The 24944-nt window shown below is 43.0% G+C and overlaps 9 non-coding genes across 9 annotated transcripts; all 9 read left to right on the plus strand.

The window, feature by feature from the left end:
* Positions 1 to 762: 762 nt before the first annotated feature.
* Positions 763 to 926, plus strand: LOC133537667 (U1 spliceosomal RNA). The gene has a single exon (XR_009802786.1). It is a non-coding gene; the product is annotated as a U1 spliceosomal RNA (small nuclear RNA).
* A 10280-nt stretch (positions 927 to 11206) lies between these two features.
* On the plus strand, positions 11207 to 11370 carry LOC133537668 (U1 spliceosomal RNA). Its single transcript, XR_009802787.1, has one exon. It is a non-coding gene; the product is annotated as a U1 spliceosomal RNA (small nuclear RNA).
* An 871-nt stretch (positions 11371 to 12241) lies between these two features.
* Positions 12242 to 12374, plus strand: LOC133537651 (U8 small nucleolar RNA). The gene has a single exon (XR_009802772.1). It is a non-coding gene; the product is annotated as a U8 small nucleolar RNA (small nucleolar RNA).
* Positions 12375 to 12895: 521 nt separating this feature from the next.
* Positions 12896 to 13086, plus strand: LOC133537630 (U2 spliceosomal RNA). The gene has a single exon (XR_009802751.1). It is a non-coding gene; the product is annotated as a U2 spliceosomal RNA (small nuclear RNA).
* A 1863-nt stretch (positions 13087 to 14949) lies between these two features.
* LOC133537669 (U1 spliceosomal RNA) lies at positions 14950 to 15113 on the plus strand. The gene has a single exon (XR_009802788.1). It is a non-coding gene; the product is annotated as a U1 spliceosomal RNA (small nuclear RNA).
* Positions 15114 to 20255: 5142 nt separating this feature from the next.
* On the plus strand, positions 20256 to 20419 carry LOC133537680 (U1 spliceosomal RNA). Its single transcript, XR_009802798.1, has one exon. It is a non-coding gene; the product is annotated as a U1 spliceosomal RNA (small nuclear RNA).
* Positions 20420 to 21290: 871 nt separating this feature from the next.
* Positions 21291 to 21423, plus strand: LOC133537652 (U8 small nucleolar RNA). The gene has a single exon (XR_009802773.1). It is a non-coding gene; the product is annotated as a U8 small nucleolar RNA (small nucleolar RNA).
* Positions 21424 to 21944: 521 nt separating this feature from the next.
* On the plus strand, positions 21945 to 22135 carry LOC133537631 (U2 spliceosomal RNA). The gene has a single exon (XR_009802752.1). It is a non-coding gene; the product is annotated as a U2 spliceosomal RNA (small nuclear RNA).
* Positions 22136 to 23998: 1863 nt separating this feature from the next.
* Positions 23999 to 24162, plus strand: LOC133537670 (U1 spliceosomal RNA). The gene has a single exon (XR_009802789.1). It is a non-coding gene; the product is annotated as a U1 spliceosomal RNA (small nuclear RNA).
* Positions 24163 to 24944: the final 782 nt, after the last annotated feature.

Here is a 24944-nt window from a genome sequence, read left to right on the forward strand (position 1 = left end):
GGTTTTCAATGAGGCCATGCCGAATAAGGCATTAATAAGTACTTAATAATGACTAGTTAAGAGCCAATATGTTTCTTATTTGCATGTTAATAAGCAACTAATTAATGGTGAATATGTCCCCCATACTAAAGTGTTACCTTGTTTTTTTACTAGTGCACAAAATGAACCGTGCATGAACATCACCTTGTTCAAACAACAAAACCGACACTAAACTCACACTAGACTGCATAAACTCACAACAAATTACACACCTGCAAATCAGTGTGACTTCTGCTGTTGCCGTATCCGTAATACGCCAATAGGGAGAAGTTTTTATTGAGACGATGAGTTGGGTGTGTTTTGACCTCTGCCAAACCCCTGAGGCCGACTCACCGAACCCCTAGGGTTCGATCGAACCCAGGTTAAGAACCACTGAGTTAGATCCTAAACAGTGTTGTATGAGCTACCCACCACTAGATGGCAGCAAGATTAGCATACTGTCCCATACTAGTAAACAGGAAGTGGTTGTGAAGGGGGGCAGGGACACTTCCCGGTTGAGCTGAGGCGTGCAGAAAAAGCCCCATTGCATGATGGGAACACATAGTTGTGTTCAAGTGTAATGTTAATAGTAATACTATTGTAATGATCAGACAGTGTTGTGTAGTAGACTCTTGTACATGTGCAGTCTTGTTGAGTGTGTGTTTGCTAGTGTGCACGTGATGATGCCATCACTTAACATGGTGTGTGTGTGAATGACTTGTGTGTGTGAGACATGTACAACTCATACTTACCTGGCAGGGGAGATACCATGATCAAGAAGGTGGTTCACCTAGGGTGAGGCTCAGCCATTGCACTCCGGCTGTGCTGACCCTTACGAATTCCCCAAATGTGGGAATCTCGACTGCATAATTTGTGGTAGTGGGGGACTGCGTTCGCGCTCTCCCCTGATTTAATGTAAATGTAATATTTCAAAATCCCTGTAGTGTCGTTATCGTGTCGTCTACACCGTAGTGAATGAGTCGGTGTCACCGATGCTTTGGCTCATGCGTCGAGCTCCCACAGCGAAACTTTGTGACGGCCCGCGAATCGCCCTTACAAAGCCATGTGACTGATCATGGGCTGCTATGGTCACGTGACCAACATGCGAACTGTGTCGCACTGGCACCTGCGCGCCAAATTGTGTTTATAAGGAAGTGCATATGTCAACGAGATTCTGCTGTCATCAGAATCGCCGCACTTCTGTCGTTGGTCATTTGTCATTTATCGTCGTTGGAGATCATTTCCACCGTGTGGGAATATTTTGACCGTATATCGAAAAAAAGGTATTTGTGTTAATTTCTCTGTCGTTTCATCCTGTTCTCTCAAAGTTTTTGCATTGTCCCACCCACACAAACATCTTATTGGTTACATTGACAATCTGACAAATACAATCTCTGCGATAGCTCAGTTGGTAGCGTGGAGGACTGTAATTATTCGCGCCGAGGTTCCATAGTGCGCTTGTTCAAATCCAGCTTGAACTCAATACCTTTTTACCATGAATTGATTAACATGGACCCCGATTTAAAGAAGTTGAAAAACTTATTTGGGTGTTACCATTTAGTGGTCAATTGTATGGAATATGTACTGTACTGTGCAATCTACTAATGAAAGTTTCAATCAATCATGTTCACATTATTTATTGACAGTATCTAAAAAAGATAAAAATATATTTTTATTTAAATGAAGATATGAAATAATCCTAAATGAAATACAATGAATTGGTTTGTATTGTAGCTTAGATAGGCGCCAGCGCCCCCCGCGACACCAAAAGGGAATAAACGTTAGGAAATGGATGGATGGATGGTTTATATTATTGTATATACTAGGTCAGTGGTTCTCAAATGGGGGTACGCGCCACAATCAGCACAGTTCAGTACGTGAACCTGAATCACTTCTGCAGCAGCAGTTCTGTGTGTAGGTCGGCGAATCATGAGGCATTCAGTAACAGCTTCCCCAGCGGCAGATCTCGGTGTGTGTCAACATAAAAACTAAATGTTCTGTAGCAAAGAAAATGTAAACTTAAATATGCAAACAAAAAGAAAATAAATACCTTCAAAATAAAACAAATAAATTAAGAGCCAGAAATGCCAACATAAAAACTAAATGTTCTGTAGCCTACGTTTAAAAGTATAACACAGAAAATATCAACTTAAATGTGCAAACCAAAAGAAAATAAATAGGCTACCTTAAATAAAACATAACAAATATTAAACCAAGTGCCAGAAATGCCAACATTAAACAAACATTTCTGTATCTTACATTTAAAAATATAAAAATGTTAATATTGTTGTGCTTGTAGCGTGAAAGCAAGACAACTTTGTGTATCGTTGACACACAAAAACGTGTGCGTCCTTTATTCTTTTAGAACCAAACCAGACTGACTTAAAACACTCAAAAATGGCGGGAACAACAAACCCCCACCTTTGGGAGAATCTCCGGCCGGCCACTTAAAGGGGCCGCGCCGAATTACCTGCAACGGAACAACCTTGTCATGTGCCTAATTGAACAGTACAGTGAAACAGAACAACATTAAGGTCAAGCACTAGGTGTGGCGAATTATGTCCGTAAATCAACCGCTACACACGTCCCCCCAGAATTCGCCATCACTAAGGAAAATAAACGGTCAATAGACAGGGGCACGAACAGGTCTACCAGACCGGGTGCGCCGGACTGGTACTAACGCCGGGGAGTCAGCAGGGGGAAACGGAATGGAATCTGCACAGTCCAAGGTACCGAGGGATTGCTCAGAAGGATGCAAAAAGTCATTATGAGGCCTAGGCAACGCGGGCGGACGACCCCGGCGTGGGGGTACAGCTGTGGTAACCGGCTGACTAAGATCCAAGTGGGCCGCTTTCAGCCGGTCCACCGTGATCTTTTCAGACCGACCCCCGATATCCAAGAGAAAATGTTTGTCCCCGCTCTCTAGGACGCGAAATGGCCCATTGTAAGGGGGCTGAAAGGGGCCGCGGTGGGCGTCGTGGCGGACAAAAACAAAAGCTGCACCTCTTAAAGAAGTGGGAACATGAGACGGCGTAAGTCCGTGCTGAGAAGTGGGGATGGGGGCAAAACCCTTGGCAGCATCGAGGAGAGCAGCTCGTTGCTCACCAGCGGACCAAGATGCCGTCGTGTTAGGAATGAAATCTCCCGGCACACGCAGGGGCTGCCCATACACCAACTCTGCCGAGGAAGATTGCAGGTCTTCCTTGGGGGCAGTCCGAAGGCCCAGCATTACCCAAGGGAGTTTGTCTACCCAGGCGCTGTCCTTCAGGGACGCCCTAAGCGCTGCCTTCATGGATCTGTGAAATCGCTCACACATACCATTGGCCTGTGGGTGATATGCCGTTGTGTGGTGGAGTTTCACTCCCAAGCTCTCGGCCACAGCGGCCCAAAGCTCAGAAGTGAACTGCGAGCCCCGGTCGGATGATATGTCCGACGGGGTACCGAAACGGGCAACCCACGTACCAATGAACGCGCGTGCCACCTCTGCGGAGGTGGCGGACGTCAGAGGTACTGCTTCCGGCCAGCGGGTGGTCCTGTCAACCATCGTGAGAAGGTATGTGTAGCTGCGTGAGGATGGAAGAGGGCCGACCAAGTCCACATTGACATGGTCAAAACGGCGCTCCGGAACCGTAAACGGTGCCAGTGGAGCCCGCGTGTGGCAGTGCACCTTTGAGCGCTGGCATGCTACACAGGTGGAAACCCAGTCCCTAACATCTTTCTTTAATCCCCGCCAGACAAATTTTGCAGCTACTAGCCGCTGGGAAGGTTTCCTGCCCGGGTGAGAAAGGCCGTGGATGGAGTCGAAAACACGCCGCCTCCAACAGGCGGGCACAAGGGGCCGTGGCCGACCGGTAGCGATGTCACAAAGGAGCATAACCCCTGTGTCCTCAAAAGGGACCTCAGACAACCGTAACCCTGTGGTTGCAGCCTTCAGAGCTTTAATGTCAGGGTCGTCGGCCTGGTCAACTGCCATTTGAGCAAAATCGAGCCCGACATGGACGGCGCCAGCGACAGCTCGGGAAAGGCAGTCAGCAACGACATTGCTCTTACCAGCAAGATGTTGGATGTCTGTCGTGAACTCTGAGACGTAGGAGAGGTGCCTCTGTTGCCGAGCCGACCACGGTTCAGCTGTCTTGGCCATCGCGAAAGTGAGCGGTTTGTGGTCCACAAAAGCTGTGAAAGGCCGGCCCTCAAGCAACGAACGGAAATGGCGTATGGCCAGATAGAGGCCGAGGAGCTCACGGTCAAATGTGCTATATTTCCGCTCGCAGGGGCGCAACTGCCTGCTAAAGAAAGCCAAAGGTTGCCAAGTGCCGCCCACCCACTGCTCATGCACTGCACCTACGGCATATTCTGACGCGTCTGTGGTGATTGCAATGGGAGCATCGGGTAATGGGTGTGCCAGCAGGGTAGCGTTAGCGAGAGCAGACTTGACCCCCACAAAAGCACTGTGCCGCGTGTCAGACCAGTCCACCATGTGCTTGGGAGCAGCTCCTTTAAGCGCATCATACAGCGGCCGCATGAGGTCAGCTGCCCTGGGAATAAAACGATGGTAAAAATTTACCATGCCCAGGAACTCCTGGAGAGCCTTAACCGTGAGTGGGCGGGGGAAGTTTGCGATGGCAGCCACCTTTGCTGGGAGGGGAACTGCCCCGCACTCCGTGACACGATGACCGAGGAAGTCGATCACAGACACCCCGAATTGGCACTTAGCCGGGTTAACAATGAGCCCGTGTTGGCTAAGACGCTGAAAAAGAGTCCTAAGGTGGGTCACATGTTCGGCTTGCGAGGTGCTTGCTACCAGGATATCGTCCAAGTAAACAAACAAAAACGGCAAATCACGTAAAACAGAGTCCATCAACCGCTGGAAAGTCTGTGCGGCGCTCTTAAGGCCAAACGGCATGCGTAAAAATTCAAACAGTCCAAATGGGGTAATTACCGCTGTCTTCGGAATATCAGAGGGGTGGACCGGCACCTGATGATAGCCCCGGACGAGATCTACCTTAGAAAATACAGTTTTACCAGCCAGGTTGGCGGAAAAGTCTTGTATGTGGGGGACAGGGTAACGGTCCGGGGTAGTCGCCTCGTTGAGTCTGCGGTAATCCCCGCACGGCCGCCAACCACCTCCGGGCTGTCTGAGCGGCGAATTATCCCGAGGCGTTCCATGGTCTCAAATTCAGCTCTAGCGATTGAGAGCTTAGCGGGGTCCAGGCGCCGGGCACGTGCGTGCACAGGGGGGCCCGTGGTGGAGATGTGGTGTTCCACACCATGTTTGGTGGTAGCTGACGAGAACGTGGGCTGCACCAGGGTGGGGAAATCGGCGAGGAGGCGCAGAAAAACGTCTGCGGTGGGTAGCATGCTGGAAAGTCTGATTGAGTCTGTCGCGCTGAGACTGCACTTGTAGGAGCAGAACGTAATTGCATCCACCAAACGCCTGTTTTTAACATCCACAAGGAGGCCGAAAGCACAGAGAAAATCTGCCCCGATGAGCGGCACTGTCACTTTAGCAGTCACAAAGTTCCAACTGAAACGCTGTCCACCAAAACACACTTCCACGTACCGTATTCCATAAGTGCGGATGGGGCTGCCGTTGGCCGCTTCCATGGGGGGGCCATGAGACTCAGACAGCATGTCCAAGTTTGATGCTGGCAGGACGCTCCTCTGCGCGCCCGTGTCACACAGGAACCGACGTCCAGAGAGGGAGTCTTGGATGAAGAGCAGCCTGCCAGTACTGCCGACACTCATGGCTACTGCTGAGCGCCGGCCCCGGCGTTTCCCGGCGGCGGTCCTCGAAAACTACACGGGGGTCGGCAGCGCCTGGCTTTTGTCCCGAACTTCGCATGGAAAAAACATAGTCCAGAATCCGGTTGCCGCCTGGGGGGCGCCGCTACCGCGGCGGTAGCCGCGATAGTGGGCGAATCTGCCTCAGCCGGTAGAAATGCAGCCACATAGGTCGGTTGGGTGGCTACAAAAACTTTATCCGCTTCCGCAGCTAGTTCGCGGCAGTCCAAAATGGCGGTGTTAGCCAAAGCAGCCCGCACCTGAGAAGGCAGGAGTGTCAGGAAAAGCTGCACGAACAGAAATCCTGGGCTGTGCTCACCCAAGAGGTTTAGCATTTTGTCCATGAGTTCAGAGGGCTTGCAATCGCCAAGCCCCTGCAACGAAAAAAGGCGCCGAGCTCGCTCCGCGTCGGTAAGTCCAAATGTCTGTAACAGGTGAGCCTTCAACGTGAGGTACTTGTTCCTCTCCGGTGGGTGCGTAAGGACGCTAGCCACTCTGGACGCCGTCGCGCTCCCGAGGGAGGACACAACATAATGGAACTTAGTGTCATCTTCGGTGATACCTCGCAGGGTGAACTGTGCCTCGGCCTGGGCAAACCATACAGTCGCGGAAGATTCCCAGAACTCGGGCAGCTTCAGAGAAACTGCATTCGCCGTCATGGTCGAAAAAAATCCACTGAATTCGTTCAGTGAAACGTCGGGGTCACCAGTGTTGTGCTTGTAGCGTGAAGGCAAGACAACTTCGTGTATCGTTGACACACAAAAACGTGTGCGTCCTTTATTCTTTTAGAACCAAACCAGACTGACTTAAAACACTCAAAAATGGCGGGAACAACAAACCCCCACCTTTGGGAGAATCTCCGGCCGGCCGCTTAAAGGGGCCGCGCCGAATTACCTGCAACGGAACAACCTTGTCATGTGCCTAATTGAACAGTACAGTGAAACAGAACAACATTAAGGTCAAGCACTAGGTGTGGCGAATTATGTCCGTAAATCAACCGCTACAATATCAACTTAAGTTAGCTTGGAGAATGAATGGGTAACGGATGCCAATGGCATGAAACATATCCCTGCGACGGGAGGAGAATCACTCGCGGCATTGAGGCAAGCAGAGCAGCGAGCGAGAGCGTTGTCGTTCACTGAGTGATTCATGTCGTTAATCTGCGGTGAACGAATCGTTTGCTCAGTCCCTCCCCCGGGCCCCCATGATGAGTAGCTGGCTGTGTCGTTTGCCAACGTCGACGGTTCAGTGAGTCACAAAATGCCTCAGTTACACTCATACCGGCATGGTCGCGGTATGAGAAAGGAACGAATCAGTTCATGTAGTGATTCGGTTCAGTAAATTCACTCAAAAGATTCGTTCATTCGAACAAATCATTCGCGAACGACACAACACTACAGTGGTTCTCAACCTTCTACTAGTGATGTACCCCCTGTGAACATATTTTAAATTCAAGTACCTCCTAATCAGAGTAAAGCATTTTTGGTTAAAAAAAAGAGATAAAGAAGTAAAATACAGCACTATGTCATCAGTTTCTGATTTATTAAATTGTATAACAGTGCAAAATATTGCTCATTTGTAGTGGTCTTTCTTAAACCATCTGGAAAAAAAGATATAAAAATAACAAAAAACTTGGTGAAAAATAAACAAGTGTTTCAATTATAAATAAAGATTTATACACATAGAAGTAATCATCAACTTAAAGTGCCCTCTTTGGGGATTGTAATAGAGATCCATCTGGATTCATGAACTTAATTCTAAACATTTCTTCACCAAAAAATAAACCTTTAACATCAATATTTAAGGAACATGTCCACAAAAACTCTAGCTGTCAACACTGAATATTGCATTGTTGCATTTCTTTTTCACAGTTTATTAACTTACATTCATATTTTCAATAAATATATTTATAAAGGATTTTTGATTTGTTGCTATTTTTAGAATTTTTTATTTTTTTTTAAATCTCACGTACCTATTGGCATACCTTCAATTACCCCTAGGGTATGTGTTCCCCATTTGAGAACCACTGCGATAGAGAATATATAAGTTTTGACTTATCATCAGTATGATGATTCTATGTGTCTACATTAAAACATTTTTGTTCATACCGCATTAATATATGCTCATTTTAATCTTTCATGCAGAGTAGGAAATCACAACTAAGTCAACTAAGTCAATTGACCAACACTGTATTTATTAAAGTTATGTTTCAGGGCAAATCACTCCACGGAGACAGCCCTCGCAAAAATGACTAATGATCTATTGCTAACGATGGATTCTGATGCGTCATCTATGTTGCTGCTCTTCGATCTTAGCGCTGCTTTCGATACTGTCGATCATAATATTTTATTAGAACGTATCAAAAAACGAATTGGTATGTCAGACTTAGCCCTGTCTTGGTTTAACTCTTATCTTACTGATAGGATGCAGTGTGTCTCCCATAACAATGTGACCTCGGACTACGTTAAGGTAACGTGTGGAGTTCCCCAGGGTTCGGTCCTTGGCCCTGCACTCTTCAGCATCTACATGCTGCCGCTAGGTGACATCATACGCAAATACGGTGTTAGCTTTCACTGTTATGCTGATGACACCCAACTCTACATGCCCCTAAAGCTGACCAACACGCCGGATTGGAGTCAGCTGGAGGCGTGTCTTAATGAAATTAAACAATGGATGTCCGCTAACTTTTTGCAACTCAACGCCAAAAAAACGGAAATGCTGATTGTCGGTCCTGCTAGACACCGAACTCTATTTAATAATACAACTCTAACATTTGACAACCAAACAATTAAACAAGGCGACACGGTAAAGAATCTGGGTATTATCTTCGACCCAACTCTCTCCTTTGAGGCACACTAAAACGGCCTTCTTTCATCTCCGTAATATCGCTAAAATTCGCTCCATTCTGTCCACTAAAGACGCCGAGATCATTATCCATGCGTTTGTTACGTCTCGCCTCAATTACTGTAACGTATTATTTTCGGGTCTCCCCATGTCTAGCATTAAAAGATTACAGTTGGTACAAAATGCGGCTGCTAGACTTTTGACAAGAACAAGAAAGTTTGATCACATTATGCCTGTACTGGCTCACCTGCACTGGCTTCCTGTGCACTTAAGATGTGACTTTAAAGTTTTACTACTTACGTATAAGATACTACACGGTCTAGCTCCATCCTATCTTGCCGATTGTATTGTACCATATGTCCCGGCAAGAAATCTGCGTTCAAAGGACTCCGGCTTATTAGTGATCCCCAAAGCCCAAAAAAAGTCTGCGGGCTGTAGAGCTTTTTCATTTCGGGCTCCAGTACTCTGGAATGCCCTCCCGGTAACAGTTCGAGATGCTACCTCAGTAGAAGCATTTAAGTCTCACCTTAAAACTCATTTGTATGCTCTAGCCTTTAAATAGACTCCCTTTTTAGACCAGTTGATCTGCCGTTTCTTTTCTTTTTCTTCTATGTCCCACTCTCCTTTGTGGAGGGAGTCCGGTCCGATCCGGTGGCCATGTACTGCTCGCCTGTGTATCGGCTGGGGACATCTCTGCGCTGCTGATCAGCCTCCTCTTGGGATGGTTTCCTGCTGGCTCCGCTGTGAACGGGACTCTCGCTGCTGTGTTGGATCCGCTCTGGACTGGACTCTCGCGACTGTGTTGGATCCATTATGGATTGATCTTTCACAGTATCATGTTCTCATAGTCATCATTGTCACCGACGTCCCACTGGGTCATTATTGTCACCGATGTCCCACTGGGTGTGAGTTTTCCTTGCCCTTATGTGGGCCTACCGAGGATGTCGTAGTGGTTTGTGCAGCCCTTTGAGACACTAGTGATTTAGCGCTATATAAGTAAACATTGATTGATTGATTGATTGATTAGCAGGTGACTTTTCAAATAATGCTACATATTAGCAGTATTGCTACTTTTGGTAGCAACGCTTGTGCCCAACACTTGACAAATTAAAGTTATCTATTCGACATATTCCCGCTTGAAGCCAAACCACCGCCAGACGATGGACCCCCAGCTGTTTGTCTTGGGAATTAATTGTTCCTTAATTCGCATCTTCTTTCTCTCGTATTACCACTCGCACGGCTTCGCTAGCATCACAGCTAATGTTACCCAGTCTGCTACCTCTCTGCTCCGTGAGGGCGTATACGTATGTGAAGTATGACGTGACAGTATGTGACGTGTGTAAGTTTGTGCGCTTGCTGTCTGTGAGAAGGAGACACAAAGAGTGGGAAGAGCCTGTAGTTTAATGCCCGCAGCTAAAAACAACTGCGTGAGAACGTATACTCGAATATTACGATCTAGTCATTTTTTATATCACACAGAGACAACCCCGCGATATATCGCTTATATCGATATATTGCCCAGTCCTGATATACATTGTTGTGTTTTTTAAAAAAAATCAGCGGTGAAGTTTTGTTAAAAATAAAGTTGAATTTATGAAAATATCTTGATCAGGTAATCCGATCCAATTTTACACATTTTGGCACGTCATGACCACAAACGTAAAACATATTTGGAGGGATCTTATGTGAAAGAATAACACAAAGTGGCACATAATTATGAATTAAAATGTAAATAATAGATGATTAATCAATATAAAAAAGAGAAACATGTGGTGTGCAAAAGTAATAATCTCCCTTGAGTTAATACTTTGTGGAACGACTGCCTTTCTTTGCAATTACATCTGCAAGTCTTTTGGTTTGTGCCTCTAGCAGCTTTGCACATTTATAACTTTTAACTTTATATCAATAAACAAAACATGTGTAACAAACATACAAATAATAATATATTTAACAACAGTAGCAAAGTGATCATTAAAATATATATTATAAGGTTATCTTTGTTCACTATTCTATTATGTCACTGAAAATCTTAACCAGTGTAGTATGTGCTACTGACCACCAGATGGCGGCAACATTAGCATGTGTTACTGTCCAAACAAAGCAACAGGAAGTTGCAGTAGAAGGGGGAAGGTAGAATTCCTAGTTGAGTGGTTCAGTTGATGAAACAACACAGGTTAGTTTTCAAAAATAACAACTGTATTAATTCCCATAAACGTTGGTGTCATTTCAAGGATTGAAATAACTTTATTGTCACAGCAGCACAGACGGACAAGTGTGTCTGTACTAGTAAACCGGAAGTGGTTGTGAAGGGGGGCAGGGACACTTCCTGGTTGAGCTGAGGCGTGCAGAAAAAACCCCATTGCATGATGGGAACTCATAGTTGTGTTCAAATGTGTAATATAAATAGTAATAATATAGTAATGATCAGACAGTGTTGTGTAGTAGACTCTTGTACATGTGCAAGCTTGTTGAGTGTGTGTGTTTGCTAGTGTGCACGTGATGATGCCATCACTTAACATGGTGTGTGTGTGAATGACTTGTGTGTGTGAGACATGTACAACTCATACTTACCTGGCAGGGGAGATACCATGATCAAGAAGGTGGTTCACCTAGGGTGAGGCTCAGCCATTGCACTCCGGCTGTGCTGACCCTTACGAATTCCCCAAATGTGGGAATCTCGACTGCATAATTTGTGGTAGTGGGGGACTGCGTTCGCGCTCTCCCCTGATATTCTGTTCAATATCAATTTCTTAGGCACCATTATTGTGTCAAGTTTAAAACTTGACACATGTAGTTCATCTAAAGCAATGTGTCTTAATCACAGATACTTAGGTATTATGGTGTTTTGACAAATGCCAAGCTAATGAGGCAACAGCAAGATGACTTATCACATATTTTAGTAAACATAAAAATATATGACTCGCATAAATATTGGAAACCTGTGATGTCATTATCTGATGGTTAGTTTCATTCTGGAAGGGTTGAACTCAGCAGAGACATCTGCCTGCTTGCCGAACACCGACATGGCCCCTTCTGATGTTATGTCACCTATTGTCTATTATTAAACTAACCAATGCAGTAAGGAACTGCAATTTAAGTCGTTTTTTGGTACATAACTACAAAATAAAGAAATATAAAAAGTATGATCACTCAGTGAGTAATCCAAGACTTAAATGTTCGGATCAAACCAGGAAGTAAAATCCTCCATTTTCTTCTTCCGTGGTACTATATTTCTGCCTCGGTTGTGTGTTTTAATTATTTTTTGAATCAAAATAATACCCCAAAAAATGTATGTTTTGGATATTTTGTTAGGTAATAAATTAATGATCTATAAGGGTTTGGTGAAAAAAGCTCCATCCTTGGGTTCGATAGTGAGTTTCTTGACTATATGACAACATGCGTCATTACTTACAAATTGCTTTGATCCAAAACACGAAATGTGAGCATTTAACTAAAAACTAGCATGTTTGCCTTTTGGTAAATATATGAATGTATGTGAGTTTGTGTAAAAAGGAATGTTACCATGGTAACATGAAACCACGACTTTGTTATCTTTGCCCTGGAATATAAAAAACATTGCTCTGTCAGTTGGGAAATAATTTCAGTGAGGTACATCCTTACCTGTTACTCCAGCAATGGAGTCACAGAACATGATGAATGGAGAATCATGAGATATGATTAATGTCTCTTGTTTGCAGACAACAGCAACACTTTGCAAAACTCATTCTGACCTTATCAGGTTTACAGAGTTTATTAATATACACGGATTAAAAAATTATTTTGTTTTATAAATGATTATCTGAAGTGGTTGTGTGTCATTTCATTTTGCTCTAGATGTTATTCAAGTCCTCCTTATTCTGCACAACAAACAAACAACTAAACAGAAAAGTTAAAGACAAGATCGCAATGATCATTAACTGAAGTAAACATTTTCAAATAACATGCAAATGTAAACAAAAACAGACAATTTACAATACTTCATTATCCACATGTTATTAAAACATCATTATGTCAACTTAAGACCACTTCTGATTAACATTTGTCACAGTAAATCAACCATGAGGAGCAGGAGTGATCAAACACTTCCAGTCATTAAAAGTATTTTATAGCCTTCAAAACAATGCAGTCATTCAAAAAGTGCATGGTTGTTGTTTGGTGTGTTGATATGTGACGTGGTGGCTAATAAATGTGTTGCCTTCACTTTAGCTTGTTGTGTCTGGAATGACATCCTCCCTTCTGACAATTTAGTGGCACTGCTTCTCAGTCTCTTGGCCAAGATCAACGTTAGTGTCTGTTCTCATCAGTGTAGTATCTGATGCATCCTCTATGTGGGGTCTAAATAATAAATTGATTATTGGAACAGGGAAATTACTTAAGGGTATGCTTCATCTACTCCATGCATTGACCTGATATTGCAGTACCCCCAGGAACAGTGCACCTCCTCTCTAGTCAAAATTCTTTAAATTGTTGTTCTTTACTACTGAAATGCAGATAATCAGACTCAGTACTTTGAATTCCACAGCATAATCATGGAAGGCTTAGACTGAGGTAAAATGGTCATCATTGTGCGCATGTACATTATGCATGACACGACTACCACTACAATGATGTGGGTACTTACAGGTACGTTTGTAGATCCATTTTCTTTCCTCTTCCATGTGATCTTGTTGCCCCACTCTCCTTCATCACATTATCTTCTTCTGCATTAATGTCGTTCTTCCCATATTTTTCTGTACTCTCATAACTTTGCAGTTTCGTTTTAAACTCGCCAAACGTTACAGTGTCATTTGTCTGGGTAATGTGCACGGCGAATGGCTTATATGAGTCAGGCAGCCCCTTTACTACCATGGCTATCTGAAGCTCATCACTTATCTGTTCGTCTGCTCTTCTTAATGACGTGAAAATAGTCTCTGCTCTAATAATATAGTCAATAACTGTTTCATTGCCAGTCTTGTGGAGCGAGGAAAGTTCACAATACAAACTTACAACGTGGGGTTTGTCCTTTCCCGCGTGATGCTCGCAAAGAATCTCTAGTGCTGCTCTTCCATCACGTTTCGCGTCCCTCATTTTCAACAACAAACTCTTATTGTCTAGACACTGCACCAGCTCCGCAAATGCCTACCCGTTCTTTGCCTCATCTTCCGCGAGAGCTTTTTCGTCTTCCTCATCTATGTGCGGGTAACCCAGGATAACTTCTCTGAGACCACGTAACTCCATGTGTGCGAGGAACCTCGTTTCCCAGAGTTCGGAACTGTTGTCGTCGCCGTCGAATAAAAGTCTAAACCACCTTTGGCCTGAATGATTGGGCCCATAACTTGTAGCATTACTCTTTTCTGCAGCAGACCAATCGTTATAACAGTCACCAATGTGGTTAGCTAGCACTTTATAGTCACATGAGGAAACAAACAAACTGCGATTATTTCTTTGGTCCAGGAACTTACTGCACCGTTTATTTTGCGCATGGTCACAAAAACCATTTCAGTGCACGCAGGCACATGACGTCACTGCGTAAGATATTCAAAATGGCTTTGCTATTTAAATTTTTCAATGTGCTTAACAATAACGTCACTAGGCCATGAACGTCAGCAAAGTTTTCCTCTGTCAAAATGACAATGCCACAACAAGTTCACTGACCTTTACCATGAACTGATTAATTTATAAAAGTTGAAAAACGTATTCGGGTGTTACCATTTAGTGGTCAATTGTACGGAATATGTACTGAACTGTGCAATCTACTAATAAAAGTTTCAATCAATCAATCAAACCTCCTTGACTAACATAGTCTGTCCATAAACAGTGCAGTGTGCAGTACTCACCACAGGATGGCAGTAGTGTTAGCATGTGATCTTGTCCAAACAAAGAAACAGGAAGTTGCAGTAGAAGGGGGAAGGTAGAATTCCTAGTTGAGTCGTTCAGTTGATGAAACAACACAGGTTAGTTTTCAAAAATAACAACCGTATTAATTCCCATAAACTTTTGTGTCATTTTAAAGATTCTAATAACTGTACTGTCACACCAGCACACACGGACAAGTGTGTCTGTACTAGTAAACCGGAAGTGGTTGTGAAGGGGGGCAGGGACTCTTCCCGGTTGAGCTGAGGCGTGCATGATGGGAACACATAGTTGTGTTCAAATGTGTAATATAAATAGTAATAATATAGTAATGGTCAGACAGTGTTGTGTAGTAGACTCTTGTATATGTGCAGGCTTGTTGAGTGTGTGTGTTTACTAGTGTGCACGTGATGATGCCATCACTTAACATGGTGTGTGTGTGAATGACTTGTGTGTGTGAGACATGTACAACTCATACTTACCTGGCAGGGGAGATACCATGATCAAGAAGGTGGTTCACCTAGGGTGAGGCTCAGCCATTGCACTCCGGCTGTGCTGACCCTTACGAATTCCCCAAATGTGGGAATCTCGACTGCATAATTTGTGGTAGTGGGGGACTGCGTTCGCGCTCTCCCCTGATCTTCTGTGTAATGAAAAATGTCTACTTACAATATCTCAAAGTGAGAAAGTTAGTAAATAGTTCTTAATCATTACACTATGTGCTTTTCATTTTATTTGAATAGTTACTTCTCACAAAAACAGTACTTATATGTGAAAGCTGCTGCTATCCAATGGTAACAACTGAGTAGTCTGTAATGGTTTCAGCTAATATCCTCAAATTGTAATCTAAGAAAACTCTCCAACCCTGAAGTTCAGTTTATTAAACCATCACTCTACTATAATTTGAAATAAATAAATCTACCAGAAAATATATGATCAGATCCTTAAACTACTGTTTCTTAAACATTCTTTGACGTAATAAAGATGTGAATATACTAGAAAACAGATTTAGCCCTTTAGCTATTCCCACACCCTAGCCCACCGAGCACCACACTTTAGTCATAGGGGACTTCATCACCCGAAACATAAAGCTTAGCAAACCAGCCACAATAAAGTGTATTCCCAGGGCCAGAGCACCTGAGATCGAAGCTAATCTTAGGGAGCTGACTCGCAACAGGCCTAGTAAACACGTACGACAGGCTAATCGCACCAGTAGTTATGCGAACATGGTTATACACGTTGGCTCCAATGACACTAGCATGAGACAGTCAGAGATTACAAAGAGAAACGTAGCCATGATTTGTGATCTCGCTAGGAAGATGTCCAGGCATCGAGTAATTGTCTCTGGCCCCCGACACTGATGAGAGATATAGCAGATTAGTCTCGCTTAACAAGTGGCTGGCTAGCTCCTGTAGACAACAGGGACTAACATATATTGATAATTGGCACTCCTTCTGGGGAAAACCTGGCTTGCTGATGAGAGACGGCCTTCACCCTAACCGGGAAGGCTCTATCATCTTTACTAGGAACATAGATTTCTCTATAAGTCACATTTGACCAACTGCACTAGAGCAAGCCCAGTCACAGGCAATTACAGAGCCTGCTAGTCTGGCTGAGGAGTCAGTTAAGTTAGAACTAACAAGCGCCAGGCTGGATAATCCCTGCACACATAGCAATTTCCTTAGGATAATACACAACTCACATAATGTATTTTCTGTGAGTTGGACATGCGTTCTACTGCGGCGGCAAATTATGATGCGTGCCCTGCACTCTTCAGCATCTACATGCTGCCACTAGGCGACATCATACGCAAATACGGTGTTAGCTTTCACTGTTATGCTGATGGCACCCAACTCTACATGCCCCTAAAGCTGACCAACACACCGGATTGTAGTCAGATGGAGGCGTGTCTTAATGAAATTAAACAATGGATGTCCGCCAACTTTTTGCAACTCAACACCCAAAACACGGAAATGCTGATTATCGGTCCTGCTAGACACCGACCTCTATTTAATAATACAACTTTAACATTTGACAACCAAACAATTAAACAAGGCGACTCGATAAAGAATCTGGGTGTTATCTTCAACCCAACTCTTTCCTTTGAGTCACACATTAAAAGCGTTACTAAAACGGCCTTCTTTCTTGAATCTCTCTACCCTGACAGACTCCTCTTGACGTTCGCAAACAGACACTGCAGCTGTAGTAGAGATTCTGTTACTTTTAAAAAGACTGTGTGTGCGTTTCCGGCCTGTCCAATAAACAATGTGTGACTAGATGTCTTGGTTGTTAAATATGTTTTACTGCACTGAAATGAAAATAATAAATAAATAAAAGTGGGAAATAAAAAAAATAGTAATAGCCTACTAAAATCACTCGCGGCATTGTGGCAAGCAGAGCAGAGAGCGAGAGCGTTGTCGCAATACACCGCTTCCCACCTACAGCTTTCTTCTTTGAGGTCTCCATTATTCATTGAACAAATTGCAAAAGATTCAGCAACACAGACGTCCATAATACTGTGGAATTATGCGATGAAAAGAAACGATGCTGGAACAAAATGTCCTCTACAATGCGTGACGTCACGCGCACGCGTCATCATACCGAGACGTTTTAGCTTGATAATTCCGCGCAAAATTTAAAATTGCAATTTAGTAAACTAAACTGGCCGTATTGGCATGTGTTGCAATGTTAATAATCATTGATATATAAACTATCAGACTGCGTGGTCGGTAGTAGTGGGTTTCAGTAGGCCTTTAAAAGACCTGCCGTCAGAGCCAACAAATTGCTGCTGCCAACCTGCTAAGCTAACAAAACAGCTCGAGCTAAAATGCTGGGACTCATGGTGCGTTCCATTTGTACCGGGAAGTCGAAATTTCTGAGTTCCTAGTCATAATTTCAACTGGATAAATAAATAAATGATAAATGGGTTGTACTTGTATAGCGCTTTTCTACCTTCAAGGTACTCAAAGCGCTTTGACACTACTTCCACATTTACCCATTCACACACACATTCACACACTGATGGAGGGAGCTGCCATGCAAGGCGCTAACCAGCACCCATCAGGAGCAAGGGTGAAGTGTCTTGCTCAGGACACAACGGACGTGACGAGGTTGGTACTAGGTGGGGATTGAACCAGGGACCCTCGGGTTGCGCACGGCCACTCTACCACTGCGCCACGCCGTCCCTGGAACAATCCTGGAGGTCTAATTTCCGACTCGGAAAGTCTGAATATTCTCACCGCCCTCGAGTTTGTTTCAAAGCTGGCAGCTCTGGATGTAAACAATGTTATACGCTTCTATAATATTTGTCATTAGAACTTCTGATTATTTTTTGTCGCAGTAAATCGACCGTGAGGAGCAGGAGTGATCAAACACTTCCAGTCATTAAAAGTATTTTATAGCCTTCAAAACAGTGCAGTCATTCAAAAAGTGCATGGTTGTTGTTTGGTGTGTTGATATGTGACGTGGTGGTAGGGCTGGGCAATATGGCCTTTTTTAGGCCTTATATTTCAATACATGATATACGTATATCTTAGGGGTGTAACGGTACGTGTATTTGTATTGAACCGTTTCGGTACAGGGGTTCCGGTTCGGTGCGTAGCAGTACCAAACGAGTTACACACGAACATATGAAGTAGCCGCCTATGCTAAAGTCTTAATAAGCTGCTCCGCTCCGTTCTGCCTCTGTCTGTACACAGCACCCTGCATTGTCCCTCCACACAACCAACCATGTGATTGGTTACATACAAAGCCAATCAGCAATGCGTATTCAGAGCGCATGTCGTCAGCGCTTTAGTGTCGATGTCGAGCAGATAGGTGTTTAGCAGGGGAGCAACGCACTCTCCCAAAAATATATTCCAAGTCAACTACTTTCTAAACATCACTATGAACCTGTTGACCTTCTAGAAACAAACTTCAGCTCAGCCCACTCGCAGTTGGCTTTAGGTGAAGGCTAGTTAGCTTTTAGCCTAACGTTAGCTCATTTTGCTGTGTTTGCGTGTGTGCGTGTGTGTGTGTGTGTTACGGACAGTGTTGTTTGAGGTGTTTAAGCAGCAAAAAAGGACATTAAATGAAGAGTTTCTGTCTCTGATAGTGTATAAAATAATTCAAGTGCATCATAAAGCCTACATGAACTCCATGGTTGTCAGGGATGAATTTTTAGCTATAGTTACATGAATCATTAGTAATGTAGCACTGTAACAGCATAGTTTTGAATGGCAGGGTCCATGCTATCACATGTTGATATTAATATAACATTTACATAATAAAAATCAACTACAGGCTTCCCCAATGCTGTAATAAATTAAGCATGATGAGTTGACTTGAAACTGTTTAATGTTGCACTTTATATATGTAGAAGAAAAGTTGTGTCATTTTATTTAATCAAATCAACAACTTGAAGCGGTTTAATGCGGATTAACGTGGGCAGAATTATTAGAGGGTTCCCAATGTTAAAAGGATCAAGCCATTGTTTACAAATATGGTAAATAAATACCAAAAAATGTATATTTTGTTGTTTTCTTACTCTACCGAAAATGAACCGAACCGTGACCTCTGAACCGAGGTACTTACCGAACCGAAATTTTAGTGTACCGTTACACCCCTAGTATATCTCGATATTTTGCCTTAGCCTTGAATGAACACTTGATACATATAATCACAGCAGTATGATGATTCTATGTGTCTACATTAAAACATTGTTCTTCATACCGCATTAGTATATGCTCGTTTTAAACTTTCATGCAGAGAGGGAAATCACAACTAAGTCAATTGACCAAAACTGTATTTATCAAACAGTTGTTAAGCAGTGGCACAAACATTCATGTCATTTCCAAAACAGAAAGTGCAAGATTGACAGAGACATTTTAAAACAAGCTATGAGTGCACTTTTGTGCAAGATGTCACTAAGATGACATATCAAAACAACACTAAATTAAGGTGCACTATTTGTACAGAACGCCACTACAATAGTTTAAGATGAATAAAGTGCACTTTTGTGCATGATTTTGTGGGCCTATGGCACCAAATGGAGATGTTGACATGCGGAGTACGCACTCTTCATTCTCTAGCAGGTGACCATTTAAATGATGCTACATCCATCCATCCATTTTCTACCGCTTATTCCCTTTTGGGGTCGTGGGAGGCGCTGGCGCCTATCTCAGCTACAATCGGGCGGAAGGCGGGGTACACCCTGGACGAGCCGCCACCTCATCGCAGGGCCAACACAGATAGACAGACAACATTCACACTCACATTCACACACTAGGGCCATTTTTTTGTGTGTTGCCAATCAACCTATCCCCAGGTGCATGTCTTTGGAAGTGGGAGGAAGCCGGAGTACCCGGAGGGAACCCACGCATTCACGGGGAGAACATGCAAACTCCACACAGAAAGATCCCGAGCCTGGATTTGAACCCAGGACTGCAGGACCTTCGTATTGTGAGGCAGACGCACATATTCGCAGTAAATCTTCCGAGGATGTCGTAGTCGTAGTGGTTTGTACAGTCCTTTGAGATATTTGTGATTTAGGGCTATATAAATAAACATTGATTGATAATGCTACTTTTGGTAGCAACGCTTTAGCACCACACTTGACAAATTCTTACTTAATATTTTTGTATAATTGTTCTATATGGTTAAAATGCTTTTGTGCTAAAAAGTTTTTTACATGAGGGAAAATGAGCTTGTTGAATGTGTGTTTGCTAGTGTGCACGTGATGATGCCATCACTTAACATGGTGTGTGTGTGAATGACTTGTGTGTGTGAGACATGTACAACTCATACTTACCTGGCAGGGGAGATACCATGATCAAGAAGGTGGTTCACCTAGGGTGAGGCTCAGCCATTGCACTCTGGCTGTGCTGACCCTTACGAATTCCCCAAATGTGGGAATCTCGACTGCATAATTTGTGGTAGTGGGGGACTGCGTTCGCGCTCTCCCCTGATATTCTGTTCAATATCAATTTCTTAGGCAACATTATTGTGTCAAGTTTAAAACTTGACACATGTAGTTCATCTAAAGCAATGTGTCTTAATCACAGATACTTAGGTATTATGGTGTTTTGACAAATGCCAAGCTAATGAGGCAACAGCAAGATGACTTATCACATATTTTAGTAAACATAAAAATATATGACTCGCATAAATGTTGGAAACCTGTGATGTCATTATCTGATGGTTAGTTTCATTCTGGAAGGGTTGAACTCAGCAGAGACATCTGCCTGCTTGCCGAACACCGACATGGCCGCTTCTGATGTTATGTCACCTATTGTCTATTATTAAACTAACCAATGCAGTAAGGAACTGCAATGTAAGTCGTTTTTTGGTACATAACTACAAAATAAAGAAATATAAAAAGTATGATCACTCAGTGAGTAATCCAAGACTTAAATGTTCGGATCAAACCAGGAAGTAAAATCCTCCATTTTCTTCTTCCGTGGTACTATATTTCTGCCTCGGTTGTGTGTTTTAATTATTTTTTGAATCAAAATAATACCCCAAAAAATGTATGTTTTGGATATTTTGTTAGGTAATAAATTAATGATCTATAAGGGTTTGGTGAAAAAAGCTCCATCCTTGGGTTCGATAGTGAGTTTCTTGACTATATGACAACATGCGTCATTACTTACAAATTGCTTTGATCCAAAACACGAAATGTGAGCATTTAACTAAAAACTAGCATGTTTGCCTTTTGGTAAATATATGAATGTATGTGAGTTTGTGTAAAAAGGAATGTTACCATGGTAACATGAAACCACGACTTTGTTATCTTTGCCCTGGAATATAAAAAACATTGCTCTGTCAGTTGGGAAATAATTTCAGTGAGGTACATCCTTACCTGTTACTCCAGCAATGGAGTCACAGAACATGATGAATGGAGAATCATGAGATATGATTAATGTCTCTTGTTTGCAGACAACAGCAACACTTTGCAAAACTCATTCTGACCTTATCAGGTTTACAGAGTTTATTAATATACACGGATTAAAAAATTATTTTGTTTTATAAATGATTGTCTGAAGTGGTTGTGTGTCATTTCATTTTGCTCTAGATGTTATTCAAGTCCTCCTTATTCTGCACAACAAACAAACAACTAAACAGAAAAGTTAAAGACAAGATCGCAATGATCATTAACTGAAGTAAACATTTTCAAATAACATGCAAATGTAAACAAAAACAGACAATTTACAATACTTCATTATCCACATGTTATTAAAACATCATTATGTCAACTTAAGACCACTTCTGATTAACATTTGTCACAGTAAATCAACCATGAGGAGCAGGAGTGATCAAACACTTCCAGTCATTAAAAGTATTTTATAGCCTTCAAAACAATGCAGTCATTCAAAAAGTGCATGGTTGTTGTTTGGTGTGTTGATATGTGACGTGGTGGCTAATAAATGTGTTGCCTTCACTTTAGCTTGTTGTGTCTGGAATGACATCCTCCCTTCTGACAATTTAGTGGCACTGCTTCTCAGTCTCTTGGCCAAGATCAACGTTAGTGTCTGTTCTCATCAGTGTAGTATCTGATGCATCCTCTATGTGGGGTCTAAATAATAAATTGATTATTGGAACAGGGAAATTACTTAAGGGTATGCTTCATCTACTCCATGCATTGACCTGATATTGCAGTACCCCCAGGAACAGTGCACCTCCTCTCTAGTCAAAATTCTTTAAATTGTTGTTCTTTACTACTGAAATGCAGATAATCAGACTCAGTACTTTGAATTCCACAGCATAATCATGGAAGGCTTAGACTGAGGTAAAATGGTCATCATTGTGCGCATGTACATTATGCATGACACGACTACCACTACAATGATGTGGGTACTTACAGGTACGTTTGTAGATCCATTTTCTTTCCTCTTCCATGTGATCTTGTTGCCCCACTCTCCTTCATCACATTATCTTCTTCTGCATTAATGTCGTTCTTCCCATATTTTTCTGTACTCTCATAACTTTGCAGTTTCGTTTTAAACTCGCCAAACGTTACAGTGTCATTTGTCTGGGTAATGTGCACGGCGAATGGCTTATATGAGTCAGGCAGCCCCTTTACTACCATGGCTATCTGAAGCCCATCACTTATCTGTTCGTCTGCTCTTCTTAATGACGTGAAAATAGTCTCTGCTCTAATAATATAGTCAATAACTGTTTCATTGCCAGTCTTGTGGAGCGAGGAAAGTTCACAATACAAACTTACAACGTGGGGTTTGTCCTTTCCCGCGTGATGCTCGCAAAGAATCTCTAGTGCTGCTCTTCCATCACGTTTCGCGTCCCTCATTTTCAACAACAAACTCTTATTGTCTAGACACTGCACCAGCTCCGCAAATGCCTACCCGTTCTTTGCCTCATCTTCCGCGAGAGCTTTTTCGTCTTCCTCATCTATGTGCGGGTAACCCAGGATAACTTCTCTGAGACCACGTAACTCCATGTGTGCGAGGAACCTCGTTTCCCAGAGTTCGGAACTGTTGTCGTCGCCGTCGAATAAAAGTCTAAACCACCTTTGGCCTGAATGATTGGGCCCATAACTTGTAGCATTACTCTTTTCTGCAGCAGACCAATCGTTATAACAGTCACCAATGTGGTTAGCTAGCACTTTATAGTCACATGAGGAAACAAACAAACTGCGATTATTTCTTTGGTCCAGGAACTTACTGCACCGTTTATTTTGCGCATGGTCACAAAAACCATTTCAGTGCACGCAGGCACATGACGTCACTGCGTAAGATATTCAACATGGCTTTGCTATTTAAATTTTTCAATGTGCTTAACAATAACGTCACTAGGCCATGAACGTCAGCAAAGTTTTCCTCTGTCAAAATGACAATGCCACAACAAGTTCACTGACCTTTACCATGAACTGATTAATTTATAAAAGTTGAAAAACGTATTCGGGTGTTACCATTTAGTGGTCAATTGTACGGAATATGTACTGAACTGTGCAATCTACTAATAAAAGTTTCAATCAATCAATCAAACCTCCTTGACTAACATAGTCTGTCCATAAACAGTGCAGTGTGCAGTACTCACCACAGGATGGCAGTAGTGTTAGCATGTGATCCTGTCCAAACAAAGAAACAGGAAGTTGCAGTAGAAGGGGGAAGGTAGAATTCCTAGTTGAGTCGTTCAGTTGATGAAACAACACAGGTTAGTTTTCAAAAATAACAACCGTATTAATTCCCATAAACTTTTGTGTCATTTTAAAGATTCTAATAACTGTACTGTCACACCAGCACACACGGACAAGTGTGTCTGTACTAGTAAACCGGAAGTGGTTGTGAAGGGGGGCAGGGACTCTTCCCGGTTGAGCTGAGGCGTGCATGATGGGAACACATAGTTGTGTTCAAATGTGTAATATAAATAGTAATAATATAGTAATGGTCAGACAGTGTTGTGTAGTAGACTCTTGTATATGTGCAGGCTTGTTGAGTGTGTGTGTTTACTAGTGTGGACGTGATGATGCCATCACTTAACATGGTGTGTGTGTGAATGACTTGTGTGTGTGAGACATGTACAACTCATACTTACCTGGCAGGGGAGATACCATGATCAAGAAGGTGGTTCACCTAGGGTGAGGCTCAGCCATTGCACTCCGGCTGTGCTGACCCTTACGAATTCCCCAAATGTGGGAATCTCGACTGCATAATTTGTGGTAGTGGGGGACTGCGTTCGCGCTCTCCCCTGATCTTCTGTGTAATGACAAATGTCTACTTACAATATCTCAAAGTGAGAAAGTTAGTAAATAGTTCTTAATCATTACACTATGTGCTTTTCATTTTATTTGAATAGTTACTTCTCACAAAAACATTACTTATATGTGAAAGCTGCTGCTATCCAATGGTAACAACTGAGTAGTCTGTAATGGTTTCAGCTAATATCCTCAAATTGTAATCTAAGAAAACTCTCCAACCCTGAAGTTCAGTTTATTAAACCATCACTCTACTATAATTTGAAATAAATAAATCTACCAGAAAATATATGATCAGATCCTTAAACTACTGTTTCTTAAACATTCTTTGACGTAATAAAGATGTGAATATACTAGAAAACAGATTTAGCCCTTTAGCTATTCCCACACCCTAGCCCACCGAGCACCACACTTTAGTCATAGGGGACTTCATCACCCGAAACATAAAGCTTAGCAAACCAGCCACAATAAAGTGTATTCCCAGGGCCAGAGCACCTGAGATCGAAGCTAATCTTAGGGAGCTGACTCGCAACAGGCCTAGTAAACACGTACGACAGGCTAATCGCACCAGTAGTTATGCGAACATGGTTATACACGTTGGCTCCAATGACACTAGCATGAGACAGTCAGAGATTACAAAGAGAAACGTAGCCATGATTTGTGATCTCGCTAGGAAGATGTCCAGGCATCGAGTAATTGTCTCTGGCCCCCGACACTGATGAGAGATATAGCAGATTAGTCTCGCTTAACAAGTGGCTGGCTAGCTCCTGTAGACAAC

This window comes from Nerophis ophidion, linkage group LG18, assembly GCF_033978795.1.
Source record: "Nerophis ophidion isolate RoL-2023_Sa linkage group LG18, RoL_Noph_v1.0, whole genome shotgun sequence".
Taxonomy (NCBI): Eukaryota; Metazoa; Chordata; class Actinopteri; order Syngnathiformes; family Syngnathidae; genus Nerophis; species Nerophis ophidion.